Source organism: Cervus canadensis, chromosome 21 (assembly GCF_019320065.1).
Source record: "Cervus canadensis isolate Bull #8, Minnesota chromosome 21, ASM1932006v1, whole genome shotgun sequence".
Taxonomy (NCBI): domain Eukaryota; kingdom Metazoa; phylum Chordata; class Mammalia; order Artiodactyla; family Cervidae; genus Cervus; species Cervus canadensis.
Genome location: NC_057406.1, coordinates 51,529,318 through 51,544,211, shown reverse-complemented (window position 1 = coordinate 51,544,211; position 14,894 = coordinate 51,529,318). Strand labels below are relative to the sequence as shown.

Genomic DNA, 14,894 nt, shown 5'->3' with positions numbered 1-14,894 from the left:
TCTTTCAGCACGCTCAAGTCATGATGGCATTTTCAAAGTCCTGAGAAGTTCCGCAGAAATCTGCTTGTTTGTTTAACACTGCAGTTCCCAGTTGATTCTGAGCCATTTTATCACATCACATAGCTTAACGTGTTATTTCTCTGCAATATACTATTTTTTAATTTAATTTTTATTTTGGGGCCATGCTACATGGCATGTGGGATCTTAGTTCCTCAACCAGGTATTGAACCTGTGCCCCCTGCAATGGACACATGGAGCGTTAACCCCTGGACTTCCAGGGAAGCCTTGCAATATCCTCTTCTGCCCACACCTGTTTTTATCTTGCTTCCTCTTATGGATGTCCTACATCCTACCTCCCCCGGTGAGCACCCAGGATAATTGGTCATACCTGACATATGGATATGTACAAAGTCTGGCCTAAGGTGGGTAGCAGGAATCAGCAAATGTTCATTGCAAAGGGCCATATAAGGGGCTTTGCAGGCCAGGTGGTCTCCATCACGATGGCTCTGTTCTGCGGAAGTAGTGTGGAATCGGCCATGGAAAAAACATCAAACATCAACATCAAAGAATGAGCCTGGCTATGTTCCCACAAAACGTTATTTAAAAAAAAAAACAAAAAACAGTGATGGGCAGGATCTGGCTGTAGTTTGTCGACACCTGAGCTAAGGCCATGTTGTAAAGAATGCTTGAATCCAACGCAGGATAAAGCAGGATGGGTCCTCTGCAAAATGAAGACTTCCCTATCCAGTGTATTTTGGTGGATCTGGAGTAAGGCCTTCATGCTCCGGCAAAATGTAAAAAGGCCAGAGGTGTCTTGTTGAAGGTCAGATTCCTGAGTCCTGGTTTTGTCCTTTTTCTTCTCTTCAAGTGAACCCATGCTCCTGTCCTGTTGATGACTCTGTAGCCTGCCTGGTTTAAGCTGAAGTGCCCCACTGACTGTGTTTTATGCACCTGTGAACTTCAGAGTCGAGCCTTACAGAATTCCGTGAAATCACAGATCTTCTTGGCAGGTCTCTTAACCTCTCTGAGATTCAGTTTTCTGGGATAAACTGGGAAGAATAAACTTATAGGGTTGTTGTCGGAATCAAATTAATTTATTTACATGCAAAGGTCTTAGAACAATGTCTGGCTCATGGAAATTACTATGTAAGTGTTTCCTATTATCTTTGTAATGCATTATTTCATCTAATCTGCAAAACAGTCCCATTTCACAGATTGGGTTTTGTAAACACAGTAAGAAATGAGGCAGAACCAGGATTCAAAGTCACAAAGCCTGTGTTGTTTCCACTCAGGTATATGCTCTGCTGGATTTAAGTCATTCAAAAGTACATTTTAGGAGCCCTCACTTTTATCTTCCTTTTGATTCCCAGGTCTTTTCCCATTGCTCTTTACCTGAACCCATGGCAGACATGATTAATCAATCACAGTGCTCTCTTTTTTCTTTCTTCCTTTCTTTCTTTCTTCCTTCTTTCCTCTCTCTCTTTCTTTCTTTTTCTGAGTCTGGTGATGGCTTTAGACGCCATCTCCATTTATCAATTCTGAAAGCTCCTACCAACTGATTAGAGTTGGCATGTAAAATAAAACTTACGGGCTCTGATTTTTGGAATACTTTCTGGAGTCCTTCCCAGTTTTGCCTTTTCTTCCAAGGCAGAGCTAATCCCCTCAGCAACTGCCAGGTCTCAAAACATTCTTTCCAGATTTGGCCGCAGCCCCAAACTCTGGCATCTGGTAAACAACTCCCCATGCAAGATCCTCCTTGCCACCATTCGGGACCTTTTCTAGGGATTCCCTCCTTCCAACACTGGCAGTGAGGTGACACCCCAGCTGCCTCTTTCTTGCCGTCCTATAGTCAGGCCTATGGGCTCTGAATGCTCAAGGCTTGACTAGTACTATAGGGAAACCACAACACAGAAGTCACTCAGCCTAGGAAAGCTTACAGAAGTGCAGAGGATACAGTTCTGGGCGTCCTTGTTGTGAAGGTAAGAGAAAGGCCGAGGCTAAAAGCAGAGGGCTTGGGTCTTCTTCTTGGCCTTTCTCTTATTTTTCTTAGGTGTGATAATGGCATTGTGATTATACAGGAGGATGTCCTTGTCCTTAAGAGATGCATGATGAAGTATTTAGGGCTGGAGAGCCATGTGTGTGTGCGTGTGTGTGTGTGTGTGTGTGTGTGTGTGTGTGTGTGTGTGTATAAGGAGGGAGGCAGGAAATGGGGAGAAAGAGAGAAAGGAAATATGGTAACATGTTACCAATTGGTAAATCTGGTGTAGGGTATTTGAAAATTCATTCTTTCAGCTTTTTGTAGACTTGAAATGTTTCAAGTGATAAAGAAAAGTAAAACCAAACTAAAAATAAGGATACTAAAGCTGAGTGTATGCTTCCAACTAATTTGATATAATTATTAAACAATAAAAATAGTCCCTGTGACATCTGTACCAGGGATGGATTGGGGAAGGGGAGGGAGCAGAGATTCCAGATGTAGAAAGTCCAGGTGGGGAGTTCCTGCAGCGTCAGTGAGTGAAATGAGGCGGGATAGAAAGAAGAGGGATTAAGAAACAGGAGGTGTCGTGAATTATGGGCAAAGGTTCTTCCAAACCCCATTCATGGTAATGGCTGTAACCTCACGCCGAGCAGAGTCGGTGTTTTTATGGCCCTGTAGATGGTGTCCTTCCCAAACTGTCACAGCTTGTTCCTGATTGGTCAGTGCCTTTACTTCCTGATGAAAAGTGTGACGTGAGTAATACTTCTTGAAAGTCAATAAAACTCTACTTGGTCCATAAAAAAAAAAAAAAAAAAAGAAACAGGAGGTGTAACTGTCAGAATCAGAGGTTGGTTGAATGCGGGATTGGGAGGAAGCAGAGGAGGATGCTCAGAAAACGCTGAAGGAGCTTCTGTGGGGCAGGTGTTGATTTCAGGTGAGAACAGGTGATGTTTGATGTTCTTGTGCAGCTTCCTGGAGGAGAGGGCCCCTTGCTCATCCCTCCAGTCTGTAAATATTTTTGAGAGTTTCTATCTCCGGGCACTTGTGCTGGGCATATGGCGATGAACAAAAACAGACAAAATACCCTACATCTACGGAACTTGTAGCCTATCATTGGATGTTGGTGGTTTAGTCACTAAGTCGGTGTCCGACTTTTGCGACCCCATGGACTGTAGCCTGCCAGGCTCCTCTGTCCATGGGATTCTACAGGCAAGAATAGTGGAGTGGGTTGCCATTTCCTTCTCCAGGGGATCTTTCTGACCCTGGAATCAAACTCAGATCTCCTGCATTGCAGGCAGATTCTTTACCAACTGAGCTATGAGGGAATCCCCTACTGCTGGGGGGGGGGGCGGGCAGACAATAAACCAGTGAAAAATGGGCGGTATGTTGGATGGTGGTCATTGCTGAGAAGAATATAGACTTCCCTGGCAGTCCAGTGGTTAAAACTCTGTGCTCCCAACGCAGGGGGCATTCAGTCCCTGATTGGGGAACTAAGAAGTAATATGTGTGTTGCTGGGGTTAGGGGGTTTTGCCTGAGTCTGAGCAAAGTGAAGAAGTGAGCCCTGTGGGTATCCGGGAGGAGTATTCCAGGTGAAGGCAACACCATCCCAGGTGCCAGGAGTGTAAAGGGCTCTGAGGCAGAAGAGTGTCTGGCAAGGAGGGCAGTGTGATTGGGTGAGATCTTATAGAACACTGTATGGACTTCAGCTTCCACTCTAAGAGAAATAGAGGGGCCTTGGAGAATTCTGAACAGAAATCTAATATAAAAAACAATCAACTAAAGGGGGACAGAGGATGATGCTGATCAGGCCAGGGCAAAGGCAGTACAGGCGGTGAAGATTCTAGATGTGTTTTGAAGGTGGAAATGACAGGCTTTGTTGTCAGTCCATCTGTAGGGAAGGAGAAACAGAGAGGAGTCAAGGACAAAACCAAGCTTGTTTTCATGGAGCAATTGTGAGAATGGAGTTGGGGAAGATGATGGTGGGGAAACATCAGGAGCTAAGATTTGGACGTGAGGATGCCTCCAAGTGGAGATGCCCACAGACACTTGGCTTTAGGAGTCTGGAGTCCACATGAGAGAAATGGACTGCAGACAGTAATTTGGGAGTAATCAGCATGTAAATGGTGTCTCAAGCCAGGAGGGGCTTCCCAGGTGTGAGGTGGTAAAGAATCCACCTGCCCATGTAGGAGACGTGGGAGACGCAGTTTCAATTCCTGGGTTGGGAAGATCCTCTGGAGAAGGACATGGCAACCCACTCCAGTATTCTTGCCTGGGGAATCCCTTGGACAGAGGAACCTGGTAAGCTTATAGTCCACGGGGTTGCAAAGACTTGGACATAACTGAGCTACTGAGCACACATGCATTCAATCCAGGAAACAGGGTGAGACTGCCTAAGGCAAGAATTTAGAGAGAGAAGAAATAAAAAATTGAGTCCTGAGTTGTTCCACCATTTAGAAGTTCTGGAGATGAGGGAATAGCCGAAGAATCTGAGAATGCGTGATCACACAGTGGGTGGGAAAGCAGGCAAGTGTGGGGTCCCATAGGCTACACACAGGATGTGTGTAGAGCAGGAGAGAGCTGGCAGGCGGTCTGCACGGCCGTGCACTGGGTCCTCGTCCGTGTAGGAGTGAGTCTTGTGATGCATTTCCTCAGGCAGGAGCCATGATAGCTCAGAAGAGCTCTCTCAGCCTCTGCCCCAGTTTCTCTTGGCCCCAGATCTCTGCTTCTTACTCTGTGTCTTCTTAAGGTATCCTGCAGCCGTTCCCTCAAGCTCCCGTCCCTGACCTCTCCCATCGTTCCACCCCTTTACACCTCTGCTCCCTCTGCCAAATCCACACCATCAGCTCCTCTCTAGAAGATGCAAACATCTCTTGGGCACCTACTTAATTAGGACGCTTTTGCCTGCAAGTATTGGAGACACCACTTTAAGCAGCTTAAATGGAATGTGCCACCATCAGAGATGAGATGAAATTGTAAAGAGAGGGAGAAAGATGCCAGTCAGGCATACTGAATCTCTGTAACAATCTCATATTCTTTTTAAAAAGTAAACAAAACAGTTTTATCTTGGAAACCTTCTCAAGAACTCCTCTCAGCCTTGCATTTCAAAATCACCCTAGAAGTTTTCCTAGAAGAATTTGTTTCAGGAATTCCCTTCCTTGGCTCACCACCGCTGTGCCTTGCAGTTAGATGTGCCGTATCCAGTTTCTGAAGCCTCTTATTTTATCTTAAACAGAGTTTAGAGTTGACAACATGATGGACAGGAAAAGATAGCACCCTTTTCAGATGCATCGACACTTACTCTTTGGCATGACCTTAGTAGTTAGAGTAACCGAGCACTCAGGGGAAAGTAGACCAACTTCCCTGGGAGCTGTGAATTTCATCAACACGCAGTGGCATCTGTTACCTGGAGCCCACCTCCCCTGCCTCTGGGGTAGCCAAAATAGCTCTTCAAGAGTCCTGTGGTTAACGAATATCAGCTTTGAAATCAGAAAGCCCTAATGTCAAATCCCTGTCCCACCATTTAAATACTAGCTGTGTGATTTTGAGCAAGTTATTCTCTCTGAGTCACAATTTCCTCATTTGAAAAATGGAATTAGTAATATATCCATCTGAGTTTGTTCATAAGAATTAAAGGAAATAATAATGTACCTAAATGGTCAACATAGAGCTGGGTGCAAATTAAGCTCTGTAAATGGTAGCTATTATTATCATCTGGCCCCTGCAAGCTTCTCTCTATATGTGCACACTGTTTTGGTTACAAGGAATGCGTTTGTTTAAGGATCCTTGTTTGCAAGAAATGGAACATCATTTCAAAGCTGTTTAAGGAAAAGACGGGAATTTATTGGGTTGGCTTACTGGGATATCCAGGGAGGAGCTGGCCTCAGGAATTCAGAGCCCAGAGCCTTCTGGCCTCCCTCTCATTCTCCCCCATGGTACTAGATGGTCTTTGGAATGGAACAGACATGAGGTCAAAGACCATGTTAGGTTGACATCTCCTCAAAAAGTTAGCTTAACTCACCTCAAAAAGTTAGCTTAACACATATCATCTAGAATAGTAGGTGGATAAAAAGTACCTGAAACCAGTCACAGAAGAATAATAAATAATGTGCTTTTTTACTCAATTCTTCCCCAAGTTCATGAGGAGAAAAGGAAAAGGGCCATTGCCAATGCACTCAGAGCTCCTGGGTGTACAGTCTAAACCCCGGTAAAATGAAAGAGGCATTGTAGCCAGTTGTTTACAGTGAATTAAAGGCTTGAATCAAATCCCTGTTGAAGAGTTTCCCCAGATCACTGCCAACAGGTTCTCACAACACTTTGGTTCATAAGGAATCCCTGGAGTACTATGATGCCTTGCCTTTCCTGATTTCATCCCTCGGGGTGTCTCTGTCCTGTTGCTAATCCCTAAAGGTTAGTAATCTTTGTTTGCCGACTGTTACCTCTGGTCAAATGTCAAGTTCAGAAGTTCCTGAGAAGGAAAAGAATTAAGAAGCATCAATTTAATTTTAAAATAAACTTTGAGTTTTCAAGACAAATTGTCATTTATGGCAAATTAGCTATTTTTCTTTCTCTTCTTTTTTTTTTTTAAGATAAAGGAAATCAGTTTTCAGCTTCTGGAAAATGCCACAAAGAAATGATTGAATATGTGACAAAATTTAATTTTAGGTTTCCAAGCTAAAATGAATTTTAAAATCTAAAATTCTAATGACTATACTTCATGCGTTTACATTAAACTTACCCTGCTATCTTCTGCTTCTCTTAATGCCCACTGCTTCTTCTAATGAACATATAAGATATTATGATAAGCATATAGATCAATGGTGAACTGGGATAACTGGGAAGCAGAGTTATAAGAGGTATATTTTGAGAGCACAGTTTGTTAGCTCTCTTGAATTTTCAGAGCACAGATAAAATACTCTAGAATATTGTGCAAAGATAGAATGGATTTTGCCAAATGTTTGGTTGAAACTTTTTAACAATGTATCAGCCTTTTTCCTGTCTCCTTAAGCTTGGTGCTACTTGGAAAATGTTGTTGAATCTTTATTTGATTATATAAGTTACTTTTTAGCCGCTGATTGTTATCCAGATCTATAATTCTTGTAAAATGCATAGGAGAGAATAAGAAATCTTTAGAACACATGTCATCCTTTAGATTCAAACTCCTTGACAAATTAAACATTAAAGAAAAAAATTAATTCAAGGGAAAGGATAGTCTTAGCAAATGGTCCCAGAGCAACTGGACATTTATATGATTAAAAATGAACTTATACCTCATGCCGTATAAAAAAATGACTCAAAATGGAAATATAAAACTACAAAACTCTTAGAAGGAAATGCAGGGGAAACTCATCATGACCTTGAGTTAGACTAAAAGTTCTCAGATATGACATTGAAAGCATGATATAAAACAGAAAAAAAAATTGATGAAATGGACATCATCAATATTAAAAACTTTTGCTTTGCAAAATTTGTTATTAGAAGAATGAAAAGAAGAGCCATCTGCTGGAGGAAAGTATTTGCAAATCACATATCTAAGAAAAGACTTGTATCCAGAATATGTAAAGAACTCTCAAAACTCAAAAATAAGAAAGGGACTTTCTTGCTGGTCCCGTGGTTAGGACCCTGTACTTCCAATTCAGAAGGTGTGAGTTCAATCCTTGATCAGGGAACTAAGATCCCTCATGCCACAGCGCGTGGCCAAAAAAATTAAAAGGAACAAATTATGAATACATAAAACAGCAAGTATGAATCCCAAATGTCTCTTGCTAAGCAAAAGAAGAGTTTCAGAGACTTCCCTGGTGGTACAGTTCGCGGGAATCCATCTGTCAACGCAGGGGACACAGGTTTGATCCCTGGTCCAGGAAGATTCCACATGCCGAGAAGCAAATAAGCCAGTACACCACAACTACTGAACCTGTGTTCTAGAGCCTGAGAGTGGCAACTACTGAGCCCTTGTACCCTAAAGCCTGTGTTCCGCAACCAGAGAAGCCACTGCATTGAGAAGCCCACACACTGCAACTAGAGAGTAGCTCCCCATTGCCGCAACTGGAGAAAAGCCCACTCAGCAACAAACACCCAGCATGCCCCAAAATAACTAACTAAAGAAGAGTCTCAGAAGGTCGTAAACTGTGTGATTCCACTCATAATGACATCCCGGACATGGCAAAACTATAGGGACAGAGACTAGATCAGGGGTTACCAGGGGATAGGTGTCAGGTCGAGTCCATCTGTGAGAGGGCAGTGCAGGGGAATTCCTTGGAGGTGCTGGAATTGTTCTTTATTGCATTTGCTGGGATTATCACAAGAATTTATGCATGTGTTAAGAATCACAGAATGATAGTCTACTATATGTAAAAATTTAAACATTAAAAAAAAATCAACAAATCAAATTTTGAAGTTGATCTGATATGCCTTTAATCACTGACATGTCACAAGAAGGAAGCCTTTTTTTTTTTTTTAAGCAAATATACTGAATTTTTATTGTATGTCACCAGTTGTGTTTCCCTGAGTGAAGCACTCTTTCTAATTATGGAAGTTCACAATAGGAAATTTATGGAAATATAGGACACTGCAAAGAAATGACCTTGTCAACATATTTCAAGTGTCTTGGCAGAATAGTTCTTATAAGGCCAATTCTTTATCCTTTGAAGAGGTAGTTTCCTCTCCTGTTAGAAGAAATTGTTCCTGTAATATATCTAGTTGATAGATGGCTTGGAATTTGCTATGCATTTGTCTCAAGCAAAAGAAGTAAGAAGTTGTTCTGGGAGAAGATGAGGATGGTCGATGATGTGACAGCTACTCTTCACTGTGTGTGTGTGTGCACGCGTGTGTGTGTGCGCATGTGTGTTTAGCTTCTCTTGTACTTAACTATTGATTTGACTGAGTAGGTAGTGCATTTGTGCCATTCAGCATTCTATGGGTGCCAAGGCTTCTGTTTATCAGTCAGAACAGACCAGTGGGACATCAGTGTTGCCCATTTTAATTGATTGGTGTCGAGAGCCATATTGGTTATTTAGTAAGTCCTGTAAGATCACCAAGTGAAAAGTCTCCTTCTGTTTTGTGTCCTGGGCCCTTTTTTATTTTCTATAACGTTCAGTGAAGAACAACACTGGTCTATTTGAAGTTGTGAAAAGATGGATATTCTTATTACTCCTGGCAGTGTACAGCTATGAAAAACAGGCAAATCTTATCCCAGATCAGTCTCTGGCATGCCTCCAGCCGTCCTTTGAGGGCTTTCTTTTTCATTCGTGCTCCTCATCCCTGGCAGTTACCTTGAGAGTCAACCTGCTCCTCTCCTACTGTTTGCCTGGGACAATTTCTCATTCTGCAGCACACAACAGCCCACCCCTCAGCTCCTCCCCACCCGACCCCCATCCCCTGCCACACACACACAAACACACACACACACACACAGACACACACACATACACAAACACACACACAGACACACACAAACATACACATACAGACACACACACACACAGACACACACACCCAAACACACACACACACATACACACACACAAACACACACACACATACACACACAAACACACATACGCACAAACACACACACACACACATACCCAGACACACACACACCCAAACATCCAAACACACACACACATACACACACACCCAAACACACACACACACAAACACACACACAGACACACACACATACACACACACACAAACACACACACAAACACACACATACACAGATACAAACACACAGACACACACACACACAAACACACACACACATACACACACATACACACACACTCTGTGAGTCTGGGGCTACACAAAGCTACAGCACAAACCTGGCAAATCTTCCCAAAGAAGCAATTTTACTAGACGGTGAAACATTAAAAATGTCAGTTTTCTCTGACATCTTAACCTAGCTGTCCTTTGAATCAGCCCCAGAGATTCTGTAATCTTTAAACTGAGATGTGCAGATGCTTAAAGTGTCCATAGGTACGTTTCATTTCCTCGGGCACTTAGATGAGAAAAATGAATCTTTAATTTCACTAACCTTTCATTGAAATTGAGCATTTCCTTCCCTTGTGAATATAGGCAACAAACCACAAAAATAACTGTGGTACCTGTGATTTCATCATCAGTATAAATCAGATGTTTTCCTATTACATTAAAGTTGTTACAAATATCTCACATTTTTTAAAGCTCATCACTACCTCAAGTTACAGTAAGTATTCTACGTGCTTAATAAAGAAGTATGTTTGTTGGTAGCTCACAAATTTGTTTTTTTCCCCCAATATTTTGATGGCTTGCTTTAAAATTTTATCATTCATTTTCTTTGTAACACAATATACCTTTTAAGCTTTTAAAGATATTATTCTGGGAAGAGATCTGTAGGAGTCACCAAACTTCCAAGATATTTGTGTCAAAAAAAAGTTAAGATTCTAGCCATCTGCCATCGATTTGGAAATTCAAAGGAAATTAACTCTCCTTTCCCTGATGCAATATTCCCTCCAAACTTCATACCAGTCCTTGACGGCTTCCATACTCCTGTCCACTGCCCACAGAGCTTTATAGATCAGTTGCTTCTCTCTCCCACCCTCCATGTTCAAAATAAAGAACGTGCCCTCTTCCCTTGATTCCTCTCAAATACAGCAACGTGTGTCTTTAGATTCATGGGAAAAGCAGTGTGGAGGCAGGGTGGGAATTAGAAGGTGCCGAGCATGGCAGAGGCTGCAGACTGAGTATTGGAAATTTCAGTTCTTCGAAAGTCCTTAGAGCCCACCTGTACAGGGAAAGAAGTTCTTTTTGTTGTTGTTGTTAATTTATTTTTTATTGAAGGATAATTCCTTTACAGAATTTGTTGTCTTCTGTCAAACCTCAGCATGAATCAGCCATAGGTATACATCTATCCCCTCCCTTTTGACCCTCCCTCCCATCTCCCTCCCCATCCCACCCCTCTAGGTTGATACAGAGCCCCTGTCTGAGTTTCCTGAGCCAGACAGTAAATTCCCGTTGGCTATCTATTTTACATGTGGTAATGTAAGTTTCCATGTTACTCTTTCCATACATCTCACCCTCTCCTCCCCTCTCCCCATGTCCATAGGTCTTTTCTCTATGTCTGTTTCTCCACTGCTGCCCTGTAAATAAATTCTTCAGCCCCATTTTTCTAGATTCCGTATATGTGTGTTAGAATACAATATTTATCTTTCTTTTTCTGACTCACTTCACTCTGTATAATAGGTTCTAGGCTCATCCACCTCATCAGAACTGACTCAAATGCATTCTTTTTATGGCTGAGTAATATTCCATTGTGTATATGTATCACAACTTCTTCATCCATTCATCTGTCAATGGACGTCTAGTTTGCTTCCATGTTCTAGCTATTGTAAATACTGCTGCAGTGAACAATGGGATACATGTGTCTCTTTCAATTTTAGTTTCCTCAGGGTATATGCCTAGGAGAGGGATTGCTGGGTCATATAGTGGTTTTATTCCTAGAATTTTAAGGAATCTCTATACTGTCTTCCATGGTAGCTGTATCAGTTTACACTCCCAACAACAGTGTAAGAGGGTTCCCTTTTCTCAACACCCTCTCCAGCATTTATTGTTTGTAGACTTTTTAATGAGGGCCATTCTGACTGTTGTGAGGTGAAATATCTCATTGTGGTTTTAATTTGCATTTCTCTAATAATGTGTGATGTTGAGCATCTTTTCATGTGTTTGTTAGCCATCTCTGTGTCTTCTTTGCAGAAATGTCTGTTTAGGTCTTTTTCCCACTTTTGATTGGGTTATTTGTTTTTCTGGCATTCAGTTATATGAGCTGCTTTTATATTTTGGAAATTAATCCTTTGTCAGTTATTTCATTTGCTATTATTTTCTCCCATTCTGAGGGTTGTCTTTTCACCTTGATTATAGTGTCCTTTGCTATGCAGAAGCTTTTAAGTTTAATCATGTCCCACTTATTTGCTTTTGTTTTTATTTCTGTTACTCTAGGAGGTGGGTCATAGAGGATCTTGCTTTGATTTATGTCATCGAGTCTTCTATGTTTCCGTCTAAGAGTTTTATAGTTTCTGGTCTTACATTTAGGTCTTTAATCCATTTTGAGTTTATCTTTGTGTTTGGTGTTAGGAAGTGTTCTAATTTCATTCTTTTACAAGTAGCTATCCAGTTTTCCCAGCACCACTTATTGAAGAGGCTGTCTTTGCCCCATTGTATATTCTTGCCCCCCTTGTCAAAAATAAGGTACCCATAGGTGCATGGGTTTATTTCTGGGCTTTCTATCTTGTTCCATTGGTCTATATTTCTGGTTTTGTGCCAGTACCATGCTGTTTTGATGACTGTAGCTTTGTAGTATAACCTGAAGTCAGGAAGGTTGATTCTTCCAGCTCCGTTTTTCTTTCTCAAGACTTCTTTGGCTGTTTGGGGTCTTTTGTGTTTTCATGTAAATTGTAAATTTTTTGTTCTAGTTCTGTAAAAACGCCATTGGTAATTTGGTAGGGATCACATTGAATCTGTAGGTTGCATTTGGTAGTATAGTCATTTTCACAATATTGATTCTTTCTACCCAGGAACATGGAATGTCTCTCCATCTGTTTATGTCATCTTTGATTTCTTTCACAAATGTATTATAATTTTCTGTATACAGTTATTTTGTCTCCATAGGTAAGTTTATTCTTAGATATTTAATTATTTTTGTTGCATTGGTGAATGCAATTGATTCCTTAATTTCTCTTTCTGATTTTTCATTGTTAGTGTATAGAAATGCAAGTGATTTATGTGTATTGATTTTGTATTCTGCAACTTTGCTAAATTCACTGATTAGCTCTAGCAATTTTCTGATACTATCTTTAGGGTTTTCTACATACAGTATTATGTCATCTGCAGTGAGAGCTTTACTTCTTCTTTTCTGATATGGATTCCTTTTATTTCTTTTTCTTCTCTGATTGCTGTAGCTAGGACTTCCAGAACTATGTTGAATAATAGCGGTGAAAGTGGACACCCTTGTCTTGCTCCTGATCTTAGGGGGAATACTTTCAGTTTTTCACCATTGAGAATAATGTTTGCTGTAGGCTTATCATATGTGGCCTTTACTATTTTGAGATAGGTTCCTTCTATGCCCATTTTTTGAAGAGTTTGAATAATAAATGGGTCTTGAATTTTGTCAAAGGCTTTTTCTGCATCTATTGAGATGATCATATGGTTTTTATCTTTCAATTTGTTAATATGGTGTATCACACTGATTGATTTGTGTATATGGAAGAATCCTTGCATTCCTGGAATAAACCCAACTTTATTATGGTGTATGAGCTTTTTGATGTGTTGCTGAATTCTGTTTGCCAAAATTTTGTTGAGGATTTTTGCATCTGTGTTCATCAGGGATATTGGCCTGTAGTTTTCTTATTTTGTTTTGTCTTTGTCTGATTTTAGCATCAAATAGATACTCATAGAATGAGTTTTGAAGTGTTCCTCTGCAATTTTTTGAAAGAGATTTAGAAGGATAGGCATTAGCTCTTCTCTAAATGTTTGATAGAATCCTCCTGTGAAGCCATCAGGTCCTGTGCTTTTGCTTTTTGGGAGATTTTTGATCACAGCTTCAATTTCAGAGCTTGTAATTGGGTTGTTCATAATTTCTATTTCTTCCTGGTTCACCCTTAGAAGATTGAACTTATATAAGAATCTGTCCATTTCTTCCAGGTTTTCCATTTTATTGTCATATAGTTGTTCATAATAGTCTCTTATAATCCTTTGAATTTCTGCATTGTCTGTTGTAACCTCTTCTTTTTCATTTCTAATTTTGTTGATTTGATTCCTCTCTCTTTTGTTCTTGATGAGTCTGGCTAAGGGTTTGTCAATTTTGTTTATCTTCCCAAAGAACCAGCTTTTAGTTTTATTAATCTTTACTATTATTTCTTTCATTTCTTTTTCATTTATTTATGCTTGGATCTTTATAATTTTCCTTCTACTAATTTTGGGATTTTTTGTTCTTCTTTTTTCAATTGTTTTAGGTGTAAAGTTAGGTTGTCTATTTGATGTTTTTCTTGTTTCTTGAGGTAGGATTGTATTGCTATACACTTCCCTCTTAGAACTGCTTTTGCTGCATCCCATAGGTTTTGAGTTGTCATGTTTTCATTGTCATTTGTTTCTAGAAATTTTTTGATTTCCCTTTTGATTTCTTCAGTAACCTGTTGGTTATTTAGAAATGTGTTGTTTAATAAGTTCTAATGGGTGATTGGCATCTCCTGTCCCAGGATCTTTCTCCACCTTACATGCTGTTCTTTTTGGGCTGCTGCCAAATCACAGGATTCCAGCTTATCATTTACTCTTAGCTTTCTTCTTCTCTCACCTCTATCCATCCATCTATGCATAGAAAACCTTGATTTCATAACGAAGAGTTTTCTCCCCAAAAAGAGCTCTTCTGACAATGAAAGGAACTGGTTTTTTCAGATATTTTTGTACCAGTTTACATGAATTTAAAGGTAAAACAAGAAACTTGTTAGGTATTTTCAACTCACTGTGGATGACTTTGAGTGTCTGCTGTCCTTTGTCATCAGAATTTCTGTGGGAATGTTTGATGAGAAACATTGCTTTAGGGATTTAAGGAAGACAAAGGTGGATGAAAGGGGTCCATGCCCCTTTACTGGCCCCCACAGTTTGTCTTCAGCCTCTTCGGGTCAGTCTCTCCCTTGGTCCACTATGTTCCAGCCACACTGAGCTTCCTGTGATGCTTGAGATCCTCAGCCCCAGGGCCTTTGCACTTGCTGTTCCCTTTGCCTGGTATGCTCCTCTGCATTCTTTCCACTGGCTCCTGCTCCTTCTCCTGGTCAAATGTCATCTCCTCAAGGCTTTTCCTGATTTGTCTTCAAGACGCTTCCCTACCTCCATTCATGTTTATTCTAGCAGCTCTGTTGTATCCTTTATGTCTAATTATTTTAT

General features: G+C 40.7%; 1 protein-coding gene across 4 annotated transcripts in view; it reads left to right on the top strand.

Moving 5' to 3' along the window:
• Positions 1-14,894, top strand: part of GLT8D2 (glycosyltransferase 8 domain containing 2) — a 50,010-nt gene that overhangs the window by 16,547 nt on the left and 18,569 nt on the right. Inside the window, exon 1 of one of the 4 annotated variants that reach the window (XM_043440254.1) lies at positions 1,958-1,979. The exons of the other annotated variants lie outside the window; for them this stretch is intronic. The gene's annotated coding sequence lies outside the window, so the exon portion shown is untranslated. Of the gene's footprint in view, positions 1-1,957; positions 1,980-14,894 lie in introns of those variants that run through there. 4 annotated transcript variants of the gene reach the window in all.